This window comes from Panthera uncia, chromosome X, assembly GCF_023721935.1.
Source record: "Panthera uncia isolate 11264 chromosome X, Puncia_PCG_1.0, whole genome shotgun sequence".
Classification (NCBI taxonomy): domain Eukaryota; kingdom Metazoa; phylum Chordata; class Mammalia; order Carnivora; family Felidae; genus Panthera; species Panthera uncia.
This window is the reverse complement of record NC_064817.1, coordinates 67,095,250-67,117,460: the sequence shown is the minus strand read 5'-3', so window position 1 is coordinate 67,117,460 and position 22,211 is coordinate 67,095,250. Positions and strand designations below refer to the sequence as shown.

The 22,211-nt window shown below is 35.5% G+C and overlaps 1 protein-coding gene across 1 annotated transcript in view; it reads right to left on the bottom strand.

Annotated features, from left to right (window-relative positions):
- Positions 1-22,211, bottom strand: part of LOC125931799 (uncharacterized) — a 433,379-nt gene that overhangs the window by 39,551 nt on the left and 371,617 nt on the right. The gene's annotated exons all lie outside the window — the stretch shown is intronic.

Here is a 22,211-nt window from a genome sequence, read left to right as displayed (position 1 = left end):
CCAAGAAAGGCAGATGTGCCAGAGTATAGGGACATAGGATTTGGAGCAAAGCAGACTAAATAGTCAGTTTACAAGTAGCTGCCTTCAGCAGGTGTCTCTGAGCCTATACTGTGGGGCAGAAGTGGGGGGAATGGCACCTACTGGTTCTTTTGTCCCCAGAGAGGCAATGCCACCTGTCACAAATGCTCCAAAAAGTGCAGTCTCTCACTGTGCCCCTTTAGGTGATCCTCAGATCATCTAGTCTTTCTGAAGGCTGTCTGTATCTTCTCCAAGAGCAGAACAGCATCCTGAGATATGTATTTCAGCCAAGCCGGGTATCTCTAAAACTCAGTCGTTGAGCCCCACTGCTTGCAAAAACTCATAAAATTCAGTCCCTTTACTTCTCCCAACCAAAGGCTTTGGGGAAGTTTTCTCCTTGTGCTTATCCCAGTGCACTCTACATTCTTTTACCTTTCTCTGTGACCAAGGTTCTCTATTTTTTCTATTTGTTCTATTAGTCCTCAGGCCTATTTTTTAAGTATTTGGAATGATTCGAAAGTTATCTAAGCTGTGTTCAAGGGCAAGCCTAGCATCTTCTTGCTACACCACTGACTTAGTTCCTTGTCTTTCTTTTTCTGACTTATTTCATTTAGCATATTACCTTCTAGGTACATTAATGCCATCATAAATGGCAAGATTTCATTCTCTTTTTTGGCTGATTAATATTCCATTGGTTATATATACACCACATATTCTTTATCCATTCATCTATTCATGGACACTTGGATTGCTTCCATATCTTGGCTATTGTAAATAATGCTGTAATAAACCTGGTGGTGCATATATATTTTTGAATTAGTGTTTTTGTTTTCTTTGGTCAAACATCCAGTTCAGAGAACAAATTCACTTGCCAGAAGGGAGTTGGGTGGGGGATTGGTAAGATAAGCAAAGGGGACTAAGAGGTACAAAATTCCATTTTTAAAATAGGTAACTCATGAAAATAAAAATTACAGTAAAGCTAATATAGTCAGTAGTATTGTAATAATGTTGTTTGGTGACAGATGGTGATTACACTTACTGTGGTGATTGCTGAGTAATGTTGAATCAATATGTTGTACACCTGAAACTTATATAATGTTACATGTTATTCATACTTTAATAAAAAAGATTCAAGGCAAAAATAAAAAGACACAGAAACAAATACTTTCTCAGAAATAAAATAGCAAATGACTTGAATAAACATTTCTCCAAAGCAGACCCACAGATGTTCAAGAAACACATAAAGAGATGTTTAATTTGATTAAGAAAATGTTAATCAAAACCATAATTATATACCAGTTCACATTCAATAAGATGGCTAAAATTAAAAAAAAGAAAAGAACTAGTGTTGGAGAGAAATTGGAACACTCATACATTGCTACTAGGAATACAAAATGGTAGAGCCATTGTAGAAAACAGTTTGGATGTTCCTCAAAAAATTAAAAAGTATAATTACCACTAATATAGTGTGTGTGTGTCTGTATATGTGTGTGTGTGTGTGTGTGTGTGTTTGTGTGTGTGTGTGTGTAGCTAGCTATCCATATTCATAGGTATATACTCTAAAGAATTGAAAATAGGTATTCAGAATTGAATGCCTATATATACTCTAAAGAATTGAAAATAGGTATGAATAGGTAAATATTCATAACAGCATTTCACTTAAACATGGAAGCTATTCAATTATCTATCAACAGGTGAAAGGGTAAACAGAATGTTGAATATACATACAATGGAATATAATTCAGCCATAAAAAAGAATGAAATACTGATACATACTATAATATTTGAACCTCAAAAACATGCTAAACCAAAAAAAGTCATACCTACAAGGTCACATACAATAATATTTCATTTTTATTTAGAAATATATAGAATAGAGAAAGTTACAGATAGAAAGCAGATTAGAGGTTGCCAGGCCCGATGAGGAGGTAATGGGGCCATAATTTACTCAAATTTTAAAAGTAATGTGTGCTACATTTTCTCAAATGGTTTTTAGGAATCTCTTATAGATCACCTAAAAAGTTTTCTTTTTTATTTTGTTATGTGATAAATTATTAGTTTATTTTTGAATGTTAAATCAGCCTTATATTTCTAGAATAAACTTTAGTCATGATGCAAAATCTTTTAATAGTTTGCTGAGTTAATTGGCTGATATGTTGTTTAGGATTTCTGCATCTATGTTTGTGAATGATAATGTTCTGTAATTCTTCATTCTTGTCATATATTTGTCAAGTTTTGGTGTCAGAGTTATGCTATCCTAGTAAAACAAGGGTGGGGGGGCTTCCCTTTTTCTATTCCCTGAAATAATTTGTGTAAGATTTGATTAGTTTCTTCCTTGAATGCTTGTTAAGTTACACCAGTGAAACCACCTGAGCAAGAATTTTATTTATGGAAAGATTTTTTTTTTAATTTTTTTTTATTATTTTTTATTTATTTATTTATTTATTTTATTTTATTTTATTTTATTATTTTTTTTTAATATATGAAATTTACTGTCAAATTGGTTTCCATACAACACCCAGTGCTCATCCCAAAAGGTGCCCTCCTCAATACCCATCACCCACCCTGCCCTCCCTCCCACCCCCCATCAACCCTCAGTTTGTTCTCAGTTTTTAACAGTCTCTTATGCTTTGGCTCTCTCCCACTCTAACCTCTTTTTTTTTTTTTTCCTTCCCCTCCCCCATGGGTTTCTGTTATGTTTCTCAGGATCCACATAAGAGTGAAACCATATGGTATCTGTCTTTCTCTGTATGGCTTATTTCACTTAGCATCACCCTCTCCAGTTCCATCCATGTTGCTACAAAAGGCCATATTTCATTTTTTCTCATTGCCACGTAGTATTCCATTGTGTATATAAACCACAATTTCTTTATCCATTCATCAGTTGATGGACATTTAGGCTCTTTCCATAATTTGGCTATTGTTGAGAGTGCTGCTATAAACATTGGGGTACAGGTGCCCCTATGCATCAGTACTCCTGTATCCCTTGGATAAATTCCTAGCAGTGCTATTGCTGGGTCATAGGGTAGGTCTATTTTTAATTTTCTGAGGAACCTCCACACTGCTTTCCAGAGCGGCTGCACCAATTTGCATTCCCACCAACAGTGCAAGAGGGTTCCTGTTTCTTCACATCCTCTCCAGCATCTATAGTCTCCTGATTTCTTCATTTTGGCCACTCTGACTGGCGTGAGGTGGTATCTGAGTGTGGTTTTGATTTGTATTTATGGAAAGATTTTTTTAATTAAAATTTCTCTTCCTGGGTCTCCTGGGTGGGTTGGTTGAGCGACCAACTCTTGATTTGAGCTTAGGTTATGATCCCACAGTCCTGGGATCAAGCCCCATGTCTGGCTCCATACTGAGCATGTAGTCTGCTTAAGATTTTTTTCTCCTCCTTCTGCCCCTCTCCCCCACTCTCTCTCTCTAAAATAAATAAATAAAATAAAACAAAAACTTTAAAAAATAAAATTTCAATATTTTATTTCACATAGAGCTTTTCTATTTCTTCTGCTTTGGATGTGGTTTTATTTTTATGCCAATTTGTCCTAAGTTGTGATATATTTAATAGAGGAGTGTTAAAACTTCCAACCAAAATTGCAAGTTTGTCTATTCTTTTAGCACTTCCAATTGTTGCCTTATATATTTTGAAGCTGTGTTATTAAGTGCACACAATTTTAAGAAAATAATGTCTTTGACACATAGTATCATTTTATAATTATTAAATATACTTATTTTTATTTGGTAGTGCAATTGGTTTTGATCTCTAATCTGATATCAATCAGCCACACAAGCTGTCTTCAGGTTAATATTAGCATGGTATATATTTTTCATTAAAATGTTTCAAGATATATCTGTTCTTATATATCAATTGTGTCTCTATTAAACAGTGTGACTTGTGTCTTGTTTCTCAATTCAGTCTTACAATCTCTGTAATTTAATGAAAGTTTGTGAAATTTTTTCCAACTAAATTTCATGTATTTATTAATACATTTGCATTTATTTCTTCTATTTAACTGTTTGATTCATATTTATCCTATCTGATACTTGGCTATTTAACTGTTTGGTTTATATTTAGCCTATCTGATACTCGGATCTTTATTCCCTCTTTTCCAGTTCTTGGGCTGTCCAATATAGTAGCCATTAGCCACATTTGCCTATTGAACACTTGAAATGTAGCTAGTGTAACTGAGAGAACATTTAATTTTTTTAACAGCTTTATTAAGTTATAAGTGGACATAGAAAAACTACACATATTTAAACTGACAATTCAGTAAATTTAGTATATGTATAAACCCATAAAAACATCCCCCAAATCAAAATAGTTTACATAGGAAAAAGACTGGGAAGATGGTGGAGTCTAAGCTCACCTTGTCCCATGGATACAACTACATAACACTCATATCAGTTAAAAAAACCCAGAAAATGACCTGAAGACTGGAAGAAGAAACTCCACAGCTAATGGTAGAGAAGATGCCACATCAAAAAAGTGGGAAGGGCATAGATGCAGTTTGGGAGGGAAATGGACCATGGGTGACTGCAGTAGGGACCATGGGAGTAGGGCAAAACACAGACTATTATACCAGAAAGCACACACAGGGAAAATGTATCCCCATCACATTTGGCTTTGAAAGCAAGAGGGGCCAAATCTCCTAAGTTCATACAACCAGTGGGACTTACAACCTTAAAATCAGCAGCTGGGTTCTGAAGGAGTTGCTATGGAATTAAGAAGAGTTCTCACCCTTAAGGAGACAGCTCCACATACAGCTGGCAGAGATACAGCTTGGAAGCACCAGTTTGAAAAATTCCACCATGGGCAGATAAGAGGGAAGTTATTTATTCATCTCAAAGCATGGCCTGGACAAAGATCATGAGGAGACCCTTCCAGGAACAAAAGAATTGGCAGGTGCCATTTCCCTCCTTCAACCCCAGCATAAACACAGAACCATCTGTGGGAAATAGCAGATCACCAACACTCCTTACCTAATGTGTGTACACCAAGCTCCCAGCCCCCATAATTTGGTAGATCCACACTTCCCAGCCATGCTTTCCACAATTCTGTTGCTGTGGGCTCCCTCCCCAAGAAGACCAGCACAAAAACACCAACACTTAAGTCCCAACAAGAGCATTTTGTGGGACCTCAGTTCCTATGGCAGAAGCAGCCGTGGAGGTGGAGGCAGTGGCAGCAGCATGGGCAGCAATGGCAGGTCTCTTAGGGCGAGCAGACCAGCACATACTTTGTTAAAATATATCCCTCCCAGCTGGTGACCAAAGAATGCCCACAACAGGCAAAGAGAGCTTCTTCAGACAACTGGACTGAAGCAAAAAGCAGCCAAGACTAAACAGCAGGACATACAAAACACACAGAGGAGAAACCCCCTGAAGCACCAGGTCCTAGGGAATAGGGGACACTGCACTGCAGGGCACTACAGGACCTCTTTTACCTTCAAGAGTAGGAGATGTGGCTGACTTTCCTCATACACAGAAACAGAACAGAGAGTTAGAAAGAATGAGGAGACAGAGGAATATGTCCCAAATGAAAGAACAGGGCAAAACCACAGCAAGATATTTAAGTAAAATAGATATAAATAATATACTTGATAAAGAATTTAAAGTAATGATCATAAAGATACTAACTGTATTTGAAAAAGAGTAAAGGATATCAATGAGAGTTAACAAAGAGTTCAAAAAGAACCAACCAAAGATGAAGAATACAATAAATGAAATTAAAAATACATGTGATAGAATAGATAAGAGCCTAGAGGAAGCAGAGGAACAAGTAATGTCCTAGGAAACAAAGTAATGGAAATTGATCAAGCTGACCAAATGAGGGGAAAAATTATGTAAAATAAGAATAAACTTAGGGAACTCAGTGACTCCATCAAGTGTAATAACATTCACATTATAGGTATCTCAGAAGAAGAGAAAAAAGGGGTGGAAAATCTATTTGAAAAAGTAAGGGGTTAAAAGTTCCCTAATCTGGGAAAGAAGACAAATATCCAGATCCAGGAGGCACAGAGATCCCATAACAAAATGAATCCTAAGAGGTCCACATAAAGACACATAATAATTAAAGTGGCAAAAAGTAATGATAAAACATTAAAAGCAATAAGAGAAAACAGTTACATACAAGGGAAACCCCATAAGGCTATAAGCAGGTGTTTCAGCAGAAATTGTGCAAGCCAGAAGGGAGTGGCATGATATATTCATAGTGCTGAATAGGAAAAATCTGCAGCAAGAATACTCTATCCACAAAGGATATTATTCAGAAAAGAAAAAAAGAGTTTGTCAGACAAACAAAACTTAAAGGAGTTCATGACCACTAAATCAACTTTACAAAGAATATTAAAGGGTACTCTTTGAGTAAGAGTATAAAAAGTTGAAGCATAAAAACAGTAAAAATCAGTATATGTAAAAATCAGTCAAGGGATTCACAAAATAAAAGAATATAAAATATGATTAAATTTACCTAAAATGTGGAAGGGAGAGGAGTAAATAAAAGGCTCAAACTTTAAACAACCATCAAGTTAATACAGATTGCTATATTCAGAAGATGGTATATACAAACCACAAAAAAATCAATAAGCAGTAATTGATATGCAAACTATAAAGAAAAAGTAATCCATGTATATCACTAAAGAAAGCCAGCAAACCATGAAAGAGAGCAAGAGAATAAAGGATCAGAGAAAAACTACAGAACAAACCACAAAACAAGTGACAAAATGGCAATAAATAAATGTAGGTCAAATAACATGCTATGAAACAATGAATGGGTCAACCAAGAAATCAAAGAAAGAAATTAGAAAGTACATGAAAACAAACAAAAATGAAAACACAATGGGCCAAAATCTTTGGGATGCAACAAAAATGGTTTTAAGAGGGAAGTTTATAGCAACACAGGTCTACCTAAAGAAGCAGAAAAATCTCAAATAAACAACTTAACCTTCTACCTAAAGGTGCTAGAAAAACAAAAACAAAAACAAACCCCAAAACCAACAGAAGGAAGGAAATAGTAAAGATTAGAGCAGAAATAAATGATATAGAAGTAAAAACAACAACAACAATAATAGAACAGATCAAGGAAGCCAGGAGCTGGTAAAAATCAATAAAATTGATAAACAGATAGCCAGACACTTTGAGAGAGAGAAAGGACTCAAATAAATAAAATATCCAATAAGAGAGGATAAATAACAACAAACACCACATAAATGCAAGCAATTGTACAAGAATATTATGAAAACTATTTGCCAACATATTCAATAACCTAGGAGGAATTGATAAATTTAGAAACATATAACCTACCAAAACTGAAAAGGAAAAAACAAAAGTTTTTTTTGAGCAGACTAAGTACCAGCAAGGAGGTAGAATCAGTAATAAAAAAATTGACAACAAACAGAAGTCCAGGACCAAATGTGTTCATGAGCAAATTCTAACAAACTTTTAAAGAACCATTAATACCTATTCTCTTTAAACTAGTCCAAAAAACGGAAGAATGAAAACTTCTAAATTCATTCAATGAGTCCAGTATTATCCTGATACCAAAGCCAGACAGGCCTATAACTCTGGTAAATACATGCAAAAATATTCAAAAAAATACTAGGAAACCAGTACATCTGGGCAACTCAGATGGATGACCCTCTGACTCTTGATTTTGGCTCAGGTCATGATCTCACAGTTGTGAGATCAAGCCTCATGTGGGGCTCCATACTAGGTGTGGAGTCTGCTTGGAATTCTCTCTCTCTCTCTCTCTCTCTCTCTCTCCCTCCCTCTTTCTCTCTCTATCTTTATCCCCCTCTGCCCCTCTTCCCCACTCACACGCTCTTTTAAAAAAAAACATACTAGGAAACAGAATCCAATAGTACATTAAAACAATCATTCACTACAATTAAGTGGAATTTATTCCCAGGATGCACAGGTGGTTCGGTATTTGCAATCAATGTGATACTTCACATCAATAAGAGAAAGGATAAAAACCAAATAAACAGTTCAATAGATGCAGAAAAAAACATCTGATGAAGTATAACACCCATGCACAACAAAAACCCTCAACAAGGTTTAGAGAAAACATACCTCAACATAACAAAGGCCATATATAAAATATCCACAGCAAACACCATACTCAATGGTGAGAAACTGATAGCTTTCTCCCTAAGGTCAGGAACAAGACAAGGATTTCCTTTCTCACCACTTTTCTTCAACACAGTACTGGAAGTCTTAGCTACAGCAATCAGACAAGAAAATAAATAAAAGTCATCCAACTTGGTAAGGAAGAAGTCAAACTTCACTATTTGCAGATGACACGAAGACCTATATATGGACACTCTAAAGATTCCACCATAAAGCTATTAGAAATGATAAATGAATTCAGTAAATTCACAGGATACAAAATCAATATGCAGAAATATGTTGCATTTATATATACCAAAAAATGAAGCAGCAAAAAGAGAATTTAAAGAATAAATTCAACTTAAAATTACACCAAACAAAATAAGATACCTAGGAATTAACCTAACTAGAGATGTAAAAGACCTGTACTCTGGAAACTATGAAAAACTAGTGAAAGAAATCAAAGATGACAATCAGAAATGGAAAGACACCTCATGCTCATGGATTTGGAAGAAAAAATATTGTTAAAACGTCTATATTACTCACAGCAATCCGAGGAAATTCCTATAAAAATACCAGCAGCATTTTTTTTACAGAACTAAAACAAACAATTCTAAAATTTATATGGGACCACAAATGACTCTGTATAGCTAAAGTAATTTTGAAAAAAGAAAAGCAAAATGAATATATCAGAATTACAGACTTCAAGTTATATTACAAAGCTATAGTAATCAAAAGACTACTATGGTGCTTGCACAAAAATAAACACATAGATAAACAGAACAGAATAGAAACCCAGAAATAAACCCACAATTGTAGGATCAGTTAATCTTTGAGAAAGTGGTGAAGAATATCAAATGGGAAAAAGACAGTCTCTTCAGCACATGGTGTTGGGAAAACTGTGCAGTTACATACCAAAGAATGAAACAGCACCACTTTCTTACACCATCCACAAAAATATACTAGAATTGATCAAAGACCTAAAAGTGAGATGTGAAACTATAAAAATCCTAGAAGAGAGCACAGGAAGTAATGTCTTGGCTATGAGTCATACAGACATTTTTCCTAGACATTTCTCCTTAGGCAAGGGAAATAATAGCAAAAATATACTATTCAGACTACATCAAATTAAAATGTTCTGCACATCAAAGGAAGCAACCCACAAAACTAAAAGGCAGCCTATTGAATGGGAGTTGATAATTGCAAGTGACATATCTGATAAAGGATTAGTATCCAAAATATACAAAGAATGTATTAAACTCAATACCCAAGAAACAAACAATCTAATTTAAAAAATAGGCAGAAGTCATAAACAGACATTTTTTCAAAGAAGACATCCAGATGGCCAACAGACACATGAAAAGATGCTCAACATCACTGAACATCAAAGAACCGCAAATCAAAGCTACAATGAGATACCACATTACACCTGTCATAAGGCTAAAATCAAAAACACAAGAAACAACCTTTGGCAAGAATGTGGAGAAAAAAGAACAGTTGTGAAATGTTGATGGGAATACAAACTGGTATGGGTAATGTGGAAAGTAGTATGGAACTTCTTTAAAAAGTTAAAATTAAAACTATCCTACTGCTATCTAGGAGTTTCACTACTGTGCATTTCCCCCCAAAATTAAACACTAATCCAAAGGTATACATGCAACATTATTTAAAAAAGACAAACAATGGAAGCATCCCAAGTTTCCATCCATAGATGAATGGATAAAGAAGAAGTGATGTGTATATAAATATATATACAATGGGATACTATGCAGCCATAAAAAAGAATCAAAGCTTGCCATTTACAATGACATAGATGGAGCTAGAGAGCATAATGCTAAGTGAAGTAAGTCAGTCACAGAAAGACAAATACCATATGTTTTCACTCATATGTGGAATTTAAGAAACAAATCAAACAAGCAAAGGGAAAAAGAGAGAGAGAGTGGCAAACAAAGAAACAGACTCTTAACTATAGAGAAGAAACTAATGGTTAGCAGAGGAAAGGCGGGTAGCAGGATGGGTAAAATAGATGATGAGGATTAAGTAGCTCACTTGTTTTAGTGATCACTGGGTGAAGTATGGAATTGTTGAATCACTATATTGTACACCTGAAACTAATATAACACTGTATGCTAACTGTACTGGAATTAAACATTTTTAAAAAGTTACCTCTTTGAAAAGATTAGCAAAATTTGAACGTCTTTGGATAAGCTTATTAAGAAGAGAGAAGTCTAAAAAAAAAGAAGAGAGATGTCTCAAAGTATTAAATACAGAAATGAAAGTGGAGCATTACTGAAGACTTTATAGTAGTGAAAGAGATTATAGGGGAATACTATGAACAATTGCATAAAAATGCATTAGATAACCTAGATAAAACATACAAATTCATAGAAACACACAAAATTCCAAAACTGATTTAAATAAAAATAAAAGTTTTGAATAGACATACTATATGCAAAGAGATTGAATCAGTAATCAAAATCCTCCCAACAAAGAAAGGCACAGGACCAGATTATTTCACTGATGAATTCTATCAATATTTAAAGAATTAACCCAATCCTTCTCAAACTGTTCCATTACACAAAAGAAGAAATAGCACTTCCTAACACATTCTGTTAGGTTGGAATTACCCTGATAACAAACCAGATGAAAAAATCACAATAAAAGAAAATTATATATAGATTAATATTTCTTTTGAATATAGATCTAAAAAATTCTCAACAAAAGAAAACAGGAAACAGACTTCAGCAGCATACTTAGAGGATTATACTTGGAAAAATAAGTAGAATTTATTCCAGGAATGCAAAATCAATTTTATATGCAAATATCAGTTAATGTTATACTCCATATCAATACAATAAAAAATCACATGATCATATCAATATATGCAGAAAATTCACTTGACAACTTTCTATAACCTTTCATGGCAAAAACATTCAACAAACTAAGAATAGAAGGAAATTTCCACAATATTACCTACAGCCACTAGAAAAAACAAAAACTAACATAATACTTAATGATGAAAGGCTGAGTTTTCTTCATCTAGAAGGAGGAACAAGACAAGGATTTCACTTTTTTCTCTCTTCTCTTCAGCATTGTACTGGAGGTTTTAGCTAGAGAAATTAGGGGAGAAAGAGAAAAGCATCCAGATTGGAAAAGAAGAGGTAAATTATCTCTATTCACAGATAATATAATTGTATACCTGGAAAATTCTGAGTAATCTATTAAAAACGATTAGTACTTATGAAGGATTTCACCAAGTTTCAAGATACAAGATCAATATTCAAAAATCAATTGTATTAGAAGGGGAGCTAAGATAGTGGCACAGTAGAAGGACTTGATGCTTGTATCATCCTTTGAACACAGCTAGATAACTATCAAATCATTATGAATACCAAAGAAATCAACCTGGGGACTGACAGAACAAACTGCACAACTGGAGGGAGAAAAGAGGCCACTTTGAGGAAGGCAGAAAGTGTGGAGATGTGGTTTGGGGAGGAAAAGGATCACGAGTCCTGTGAAGGGGAGGGAGCCCTGGTTGTAAAGAGAGGTGAGAGAGAGTGGAGCATACAACAATATGCACAAGGCTAACACTTCCCTAAAGCCATTGGCTTGGAAAATGAGAAGGGCTGCTTTTCATGAGTTTTTCTAACCAGCAGAGATCAAAGACTGGAGTTTTAGTGGTCCTCAGGCTTGGCTAGGATAGAGACATAAGGACACTGCCCTACTCCTGAAGAAGAGGAAGGCTAGAAACTCCAGGATAGACTGCATGCTATGAGGATTCCTTAAGTTGCACAGGGAGAGTCTACTCCAGACTTTTTGGAGTGTATCTGTGTGAGGTAGCATAGCTTCTCTGGAGACAAAAAACTAGAGGGCATCCTTTCCTTCTTTATCCTGTAGCATTGGTGCAGAGACAGTGTTTGAGGGTGGTTGACTGGGAAACTGGCACTTTAGCCTGCTTTACTCCAAATACCATGGTCCTGTACTCTGTAAAAATTGCCCTTTTGGATCAAACATGCATCAGTTCCAGTGTGGCAAGACCCTTTCCTAGAGGACAAGCATAAGTCCCTGCCACACCAAGCCCCTGTAGGTTGGAATTTTAAAAATAAGCAGGCATGGCTGAGATAGAGCCCAAGGTGCCCCGGGCTGTTCCAAGCAGGCAAATAACCAAGAGACAGACAGTGTGAGATGAGCGATCTGAAAAAAACCTGTGATGCTTGAGGGAGAATTATTTGCTCCTCTGAAAGTCCTTCTCTGAGAGCACCTAGCACAAACCCTTCTCTCTAGGGACAAAAGAGCTGGCTGGTGCCATTACCCTACCCTACACCTAAGCAGAAACCAACTTCCATAAACAGCATTGTGCCAACACTGGCTGCCTAACCTGCTTACACCAGGTCACAACCCTGAACTTTGCTGGTACTGCTTTTCTCAGGCAAGTGTGCCTATGGATCAGTGTAGCAGGACCTTTCCCCAGAAGACCAGCACAAATCACCACAAGCACCACCTCTCCTGACTGTAGGGTTCTGCAAAGCTTAAGTTCTAGTAGAAGTAACATCAGGTCTCTTTGAACAAGCAGACCAGAGCATATCTAGTTAAATTTTGCCACACTCTGGCCAAAGTCAAAACACTCCTAATTTCAGGCAAGAATAAACTGCAGATTACTGACCACAGAAATAGAGCAGTCAAAACAGCAGCAGAGTGCATGCAGCACACACCAGAGACACTTCAGGACGCATTAGGCCTGGGACATTATATGACCTCTTCTTCATAAAGTCATTTCTCTCAGGATCAGGAAACATAACAGGCTTTCCTAACAGAAAAAGACAGAGACCTAGACAAAATGGCAAGGCAGAGGAATCCATCCCAAAAGAAAGAACAAGATAAGGTCATGGCCAGGGATCTAACTGAAACAAATAGAAGTAATATGCCTGATCCAGTATTTAAAGCAACAACCATAATAATACTAGCTGGGCCTGAGAAAAGCATGGAAGACATCAGGAAGACCCTTATTGCAGAGATAAAAGAACTAAAAAAAAGATCATACCTAAATGAAAAATTCAATAACCAACATTTGAAACCAACTGATTGTAATGACCACAAGGATGGAGGAAGAAGACGAACAGGTAAATGATATAGAGGATAGAATTATGGAAAATAGTGACACTGAACAAAAGTGGAAAGAAAAATTTTGGATCATGAGAGTAGAATTAGGAAAGTCAGTGACTGTATCAAATGTAATAACATTCGTATCATAGGAGTCCTAGAAGATGAGAAGGAAAAGAAGGCAGAAGGTCTGTTTGAGGAAATAATAGCTGAAAATTTGGGATAGGATACAGACATCCAAATGTAGGTGGCACAGAGAACTCTCATCAAAATAAATAAAAGCAGGTCAACACCAAGATATACTGTAGTTAAATTTGCAAAATATAGTGATAAAGAAAAAATCTTAAAACAGGAAGACAAAAGGGTGCCTGAGTGGCTCAGTCAGTTGAGCGTCTGACTTCGGCTCAGGTCATGATCTCATGGTTCGTGAGTTCGAGCCTTATGTCAGGCTCTGGGCTGACAGCTCAGAGCTTGGGGCCTGATTCGGATTCCATGTCTCCCTCTCTCTCTGCCCCTCTCCCGCTCGCTCTCTCTCTGTCTCTCAAAAATAAACATTAAAAAATTAAAAAAAACAGGAAGACAAAGAAAGTCCCTAACTTACAAGAGAATACCCATAAGGTTAGCAGCAGATCTTTCCACAGAAACTTGATAGGCAAGAAGGGAGTGGCACGAGTGGCAATGTGATGACTGTGAAAAGACTGCAGCCAAAAATATTCTATTCAGCAAGGCTATCACTCACAATAGAAGGAGACATAAATAATTCCCCAAACAGAAACTAAAGGAGTTCATGACTACTTAACCAGCCCTGTAAACATTATTAAAGGGGACTCTTTAAGTGAGAAAGAAAGACCAAAAGTGACAAAGACTAAAAAGGAACAGAGAAAAACTTCAGAAACAATGACAAAATGAGTAATAAAATAGCACTAACAACATATCAATCAATAAGCACTTTTAATGTAAGTGGACTAAATGCTCCAATCAAAAGACATAAGATGTCAGAATGGATTAAAAAAAGACAAGACCCATGTATATGCTGCCTACAAGAGATTCATTTTAGACCTCTGCAGATTGAAAGTGAGGGGATGGAAAAACAATTATCATGCAAAAGAAAGGTGGAGTAGCAATACTGAAGTCAGACAAACTATATTTTAAACCAAAGACTGTAACAAGACATGAAGAAGAGCAGTATATCATAATAAAGGTGAGTATCAACGATCTAACGATTGTAAATATCAATGCTCTCAACTTGGAACAACTAAAATATATGAAACAATTAATAAAAAACCTAAAGGAACTCATTGATAATAAAAATATTATAATAGGGGACTTTAACACCCCACTTACATCAATGGACAGATCATCTAAGCAGAAAACCAACAAGGAACCATGACTTTGAATGACACACTGGAACAGATGGACTTAACATATATTCAGAATATTTCATCCTAAAACAGCAGAATACACTTTCTTTTCAAGTGCACATGGGACAGTCTCCAGAATAGATCACATGCTAGGTCACAAATCAGCCCCCAACAAGTACAAAAAGTACCATGCATATTTTTCTGATCACAGTGTTGTGAAACTTGAAGTCAATCACAAGAAATATTTGGAAAGACCACAAATATATAGAAGTTAAGAAACATCCTACTAAGGAATGCATGGTTCAACAAGGAAATTAAACAAGAAATAAAAAGAAAATGGAAACAAATGAAAATGAAAACACAATGTCCCAATACCTTTCAGATGCAGCACAAATGGTCATGAGAGTGAAATATATAGAAATAGAGGCCTACTTCAAGAAGTCAGAAAAATCTCAAATACACAACCTATCCTTACACCTAAAACAGATAGAAGAAGAAAAACAAAGCTTAAAGCCAGTTGAAGAAGGGGAATAAAGATTAGAGCAGAAATAAATGATGTAGAAAAAAATCAGTAGAACAGATTACTGAAACCAGAATCTGTTTTTGAAAATTTAATAAAATTGATAATCCCCTAGTCAGACTGATCAAAAAGAAAAGATAAAGGACTCAACTAGATAAAATCTCAAATGGAAGAGGAGACAGGAGAGATCACAACCCAAATAAAAGAAATATAAACAACTATAAGAGACTATTATGAAAAATTAACACCAACAAATCAGTCTGGAATAAATGGATAAATTCCTAGAAACATAAACTACCCAAACTGAAACAGGTATAAATAGAAAACTTGAATAGACCAATAACCAGTAATTGAATCAGTATGAAAAATCTCCCAACAAACAAAAGTCCAGGGTCAGATGGCATCACAAGTGAATTCTACCAATTATTTAAAAAAATAATATTTATTTTCAAACTATTCCAAAAATAGAAATGGAAGGAAAACTTCAAATTCTATGAGGTCTGTATTACCGTGATTCCAAAACCGAAGACTCCAGTGAAAAAGAGAATTGCAGGCCAATATCCCTGATGGACATATATGCAAAAACTCTCAAGAAAAAATTAACAAACCAAATCCAACAATAAATTAAAAGAACGATTCACCAAGATCAAGTGGAATTTATCCCTGGGCTGCAAGGATGGTTCAACATTCACAAAACAATTAATGTGACATATCACAATAATATAAGAAAGGACAAGAACCATATGATCCTTTCAATAGATGAAGAAAAATCAATTGACAAAATATAATTTCCATTCATGATAAAAACACTCAGCAAATTAAGGATAGAGGGAACATACCTCAGGATATTTAGGCCATATGTGAAAAAAAAAAACAGCTAATATCATCCATAATGGAAAACAATTGAGAGCATTTCCTCTATGGTCAAGGACAAAACAGTGATGAGCACTCTCACCATTACTATTTAACATAGTACTGGGAAGTCCTAGCCTCAGCAATCTTATATCAAAAAGAAACAAAAGGCACCCAAATTGGCAAGGAAGAATTCAAACTTTCAGTATTTGCATATGATATGATATTCTGTATAGAAAACTAAAGATACCTCCAAAAAATTTCTAGAACTGATACATTAATTCAGTAAAGTTGCAGGATAAAAATCAATATACAGAAATCTGGTGCATTTTTATACACCAAAAATGTAGCAGCAGAAAGAGACATCAAGGAATCAATCCCATTTACAATTGCATGTAAAACTAAACATACCTAGGTAAACCTAACAAAAGAGTTAAAATCTGTACTGTGAAAAATATAAAACACATCTGAAAGACATTGACGATGACAGAAAGAAAGAGGAAAACATTCCATGCTCGTGGATTGGAAGAACACATATTGTTAAAATGTCTATTATACCCAAAGCAATCTATATATTTAATGCAATCCCTATCAGAACACCAAAAACATTTTTTAACAGAGCTAGAACAAACAATCTTAAACTTTGGAACCACAAAAGACCCTGACCAGCCAAAGCAATCTTGTAAAAGAAAAGCAAGGATGCCTGGGTGGCTCAGTTGGTTAAGCATCTGACTTCGGCTCAGGTCATGTTCTCACCATTTATGAGTTGAAGCCCCACATTGGGCTCTGTTCTGACAGCTCAGAGCCTGGAGCTTGCTTCAGATTCTGTGTCTCCGTCTCTCTCTGCCCCTCCCCTGTTTGTGTTCTCTCTCTATCCCAGAAGTAAATAAACATTAAAAAAAATTAAAAAAAAAAAAAAGAAAAAGCAAAGCTGGAGGCATCACAATTTTGGACTTTAAGTTATATTAAAAAGCTGTAGTGATGAACATAGTATTGTACTGGCACAAAAATAGACACATAGATCAATAGATCGCAACAGAAAATCCAGAGAAAAACCCACTACTATATGGTAAACTAATCTTTAACAAAACAAGAAAGAATATCCAATGGAAAAGAGACAGCCTCTGCAAGAAATGGTGTTTGCAAAACTCATCAGAAACATGCAAAATAATGAAACTGGACCACTTTCTTACACCATACACAAACATAAATTAAAAATGGATGAAAGACATAAATGTGAAACGGGAAACCATTAAAATCCTAGAGGAGAACATATGTAGTAACCTATTTGACATAGGCTGTAAGAACTTCTTACGAGGTATGTAAACAACTATTGGGACTTCATCAAGATAAAAGCTTCTGCACAGCAAAGGAAGAAATCAACAAAATTAAAAGCCTTCAGGATAGGAGAATATATTTGCAAATGACATATCTGATAAAGGATTAGTATCCACAATATATAAAGAGCTTATAAAACCCAACACCCAAAAAATGAATAATCCAATTAAAAATGGTAGAAGATATCAATAGACATTTTCCCAAAGGAGACATCCAGATGGCTAACAGTCATATGAAAATATCCTCGACATCACGTATCATCGGGGAGATACAAATCAAAACCATGATGAGATAACACCTCACATCTGTCAGAATGGCTAAAATTAATGACACAGGAAACAACAGGTGTTGGCGAGGATGCAGAGAAAGGGAAGCACTCTATAACTGTTGGTGGGGATGCAAACTGGTGCAGCCACTTTGGAGAACAGTATAGAGGTTCCTCAAAAATTAAAAACAGAACTACCCTATGATCCAGCAATTGTGCTAATGGGTATTTACCCAAAGGATACAAAAATAGTGATGCAAAGGGATACATGCACCCTGATGTTTATATCAGTATTATTAATAATAACCAATTATAGAAAGAGCCTCAATGTCCATCAGCTGATCAATGCATAAAGAAGCTGTAGTATATATACACAGTGGAATAATACTTAGCCATAAAAAAGAATGAAATCTTGCCATTTTCAATGATGTGGAATGAGTTAAAGAGTGTTATGCTAGGTGAAATAGTCAGAGAAAGACAAATACCACCTGATTTCACTGGAAAGTGAAAGGTAAGAAATGTGGAAGGTAGGAAATAAACAAAAAATGAACATAGGGAAAAAAAAGATAGAAAGCAAGGCAAACCATAAAACAGAGTGTTACCTAAGGAGAACAAACTGAGTGCTACCAGAGGGGAGGTGGTCAGGTGGAAGGGTGAAATGGGTGATGGGTATTAATGAGGGCACTTGTGATGTGCACTGTGAAAGTGGTGAATCCCTAAATTCTACACTTGAAACCAATAGTACACTGTATGTTAACTCACTGGAATTTAAGTAATAACATAAAAAAAATCAATTTTATTTCTGTATACTTGAAATGAAAAGTGAAAGAATATAATTAAAAACTCAATTTATAATAGCATTAGAAAGAATAAAAATTTTGCAATAAACTTAATAGAATATGTTAAAAAATTACACTTTAAAAACTACAAAACATTGAAGAAAAATTTTTTAATATAATTTATTGTCAAGTTGGTTTCCATACAACACCCAGTGCTCATCCCAACAAGTGCCCCCCTCCCTGCCCATCACCCACGTTCTCCTTTCCCCCACCCCCCATCAACCCTCAGCTTGTTCTCAGTATTTAAGAGTCTCTTATGGCTTGTCTTCCTCCCTCTCTGTAACTTTTTTTCCCCCTTCCCCTCCACCATGGTCTTCTGTTAAGTTTCTCAAGATCCACATATGAGTGAAAACATATGGTATATTTCTATGACTGACTTATTTCACCTAGCATAATACCCTCCACTTCCATCAATGTTGCTGCAAATGGCCAGATTTCATTCTTCTAATTTCCAAGTAGTATTCCATTGTATATATAAACCATATCTTCTTTATCCATTCGTCAGTTGATGGGCATTTAGGCTCTTTCCACAGTTTGGCTATTGTTGAAAGTGCTGCTATAAGCATTGGGGTACATGTGCTCCTATGCATCAGCACTCCTGTATCCCTTGGGCAAATTCCTAGCAGTGTTATTGCTGGGTCATAAGGTAGGTCTATTTTTAACTTTTTGAGGAACCTCCACACTGTTTTCCAGAGTGGCTGCACCAGTTTGCATTTCCACAAACAGTGCAAGAGGGTTCCCCTTTCTCCACATCCTTGCTAGCATCTGTAGTCTCCTGATTTGTTCATTTTAGCCACTCTGACTGCCATGAGGTGGTATCTAAGTGTGATTTTGATTTGTATTTCCCTGATGAGGAGTGATGTTGAGCATCTTTTCATGTGTCTGTGTCTGACACATGGTGTCTCCTTTAGAGAAGTGTCTATTCATGTCTTCTTCCCATTTTTTCACTGGATTATTTGTTTTTCAGGTGTGGAGTTTTGTGAGCTCTTTATAGATTTTGGATATTAGCCCTTTGTCTGATATGTCATTGGAAATATCTTTTCCCATTCCGTTGGTTGCCTTTTAGTTTTGTTGATTGTTTCCTTTGCAGTGCAGAAGCTTTTTATCTTCATGAGGTCCCAATAGTTCGTTTTTGCTCTTAATTCCCTTGCCTTTGGAGATGTGTTGAGTAAGAAATTGCTGCAGCTGAGGTCAAAGAGTTTTTTCCTCCTTTCAGGGTTTTGATGGTTTCCTGTCTCACATGTAGGTCCTTCATCCATTTTGAGTTTATTTTTGTGTATGGTATAAGAAAGTGGTCTATTTTCATTCTTCTGCATGTTCCGGACTCATTCTATGAAGCTAGCATTACTTTGATTCCCAAAACAGACAGATACCCACCAAAAAAGAGAACTACAGGCCAATATCCCTGATTAATATGGAAGAAAAAATTCTCAACAAGATCCTAGAGAATTGAGTTCAACAGCACATGAAAAGAATTATTCACCATGATAGAGTGGGATTCATTCTTGGGCAGGGATGGTTCAATATTTGCAAATCAATGTGATACATGACATTAATAAAATAAAATATAGGAACCATATGATCATGTTAATAGATGCAGAAAAATACATTTGACAAAATACAGCATCTTTTCTTGATGAAAATCCTCAAGAAAGTCAGGATAGAAGGAATATACTTAAACATCATAGAATCCATTTACGAAAAACCCACAGCTAATATCATCCTCAATGTGGAAAAAGTGAGAGTTTCTCCCCTGAGATCAGGAACACGACAGGGATGTCCACTCTCACTGCTGTTGTTTCACATAGTGTTGGAAGTCCTAGCATCAGCAATCAGACAACAAAATGAAATGAAAAGCATCAAAATTGGCAAAGATGATGTCAAGCTTTCACTTTTCACAGATGACATGATACTTTACATTGAAAAACCCACAGACTCCACCAGAAGTCTGCTAGGACTGATACATGAATTCCGAAAAGTCGCAGGATACAAAATTAATGTACAGAAATCGGTTGCATTTTTATATGCTAATAATGAAGCAATAGAAAGAGAAATAAAAAAAAAAACTGATCCCATTCACAATTGCACCAAAAACCATAAAATACTTAGGAATAAACCTAACCAAAGATGTAAAAGATCTGTATGCTGAAAACTATAGAAAGTTTATAAAGGAAATTGAAGAAGATACAAAGAAATGGAAAATCATTCTGTGCTCATGGATTAGAAGAATAAATATTGTTAAAATGTCAATACTACCCAAATAAATCTACACATTTGATGCAATCCCGATCAAAATTGCACCAGCATTCTTCTCAAAGTTAGAACAAACAATCCTAAAATTTCTATGGAACCACAAATGACACCAAATAGCCAAAGTTATATTGAAGTAGAAAACGAAAGTGGGAGGCATCACAATCCCAGACTTTAGCCCCTACTACAAAGTTGTAACCATCAACACAGTATGGTATTGGTACCAAAACAGACACATAGACCAATGGAATAGAATAGAGACCCCAGAATTGGACCCACAAATGTATGGCTGACTAATCTTTGAGAAATCAGGAAAGTGTATCCAATGGAAAAAAGACAGTCTCTTTAACAAATGGTACTGGGAGAACTGGAAAACACTGAAGAAATTTTAAAAGATCTAAATTAATGGAAATATTCTATATTTATGTATCAGAAGACGTAATATTGTTGGGATGGCAATAATTCACAAATTAATCTACAGATCAACACAATCACTATCAGAATCGAAGTTGACTTATTTTAATGAATTAACAAGTTGATCCTAAAATTTTACGTGTAATTTTAATGGACCTAAAATAGGCAAAGCAGTCTTTAAAAAGAACAAAGTAGGAGTACTCATGCTTCCATTTTAAAAATGTATTACAAAGCAACAGTAATTAAGACAATGTGGTAAAGCATAAGATAAGCTTATAGATCAGTGGAATAAGACTAAGATACAGAAATAAAACTACAGATCTCTGGTCAACTGATCTTTTTTTTTAAATTTTTTTTTCAATGTTTTTTATTTATTTTTGGGACAGAGAGAGACAGAGCATGAACGGGGGAGGGGCAGAGAGAGAGGGAGACACAGAATCGGAAACAGGCTCCAGGCTCCGAGCCATCAGCCCAGAGCCTGACGTGGGGCTCGAACTCACGGACCGCGAGATCGTGACCTGGCTGAAGTCGGACGCTTAACCGACTGCGTCACCCAGGCGCCCCTGGTCAACTGATTTTTGACAAGCAGCCAATACCATTCCATGGAGGAAAATAGTCTCTTCATCACGTGGTATTGAGTCAACTGGACTGTCACATTCAAAAGATTAAATTGTTCCCTCACATCACACTATACAGAAAAAAAATAACTCAAAATGCATCAAGAAATTAAATGTACAAACTTAAACTATAACATTATTAGGAAGTAACATAGTTATAAATCTTCACAATCTTGGATTTGGCAAATAATTATTAGATATGACACTCAAATTATGAACAATAATAGGAAAAGAATAAATAATCTTAACTGTATTAAAGTTAAAAAGTTTTGTATTTCAAAGGACACCATCCGAAAATAAAAAGGCAATACAGAATGGTATAACATGTTTGCAAATTGTATATCTGATAAAAAACATGTATTCAGAATATATAAAGAACTTACAACTCACTAACAAAATATAATAAAAATATAGACTATAAAAGATATTTGGATGGATAGATATTTATCCAAGGAAGATCTACAATGGTCAAAAGCACATAAAAATATGTTCAACATTATTAGTCATTGGGGACTTACAAATAAAAATCATAAATTA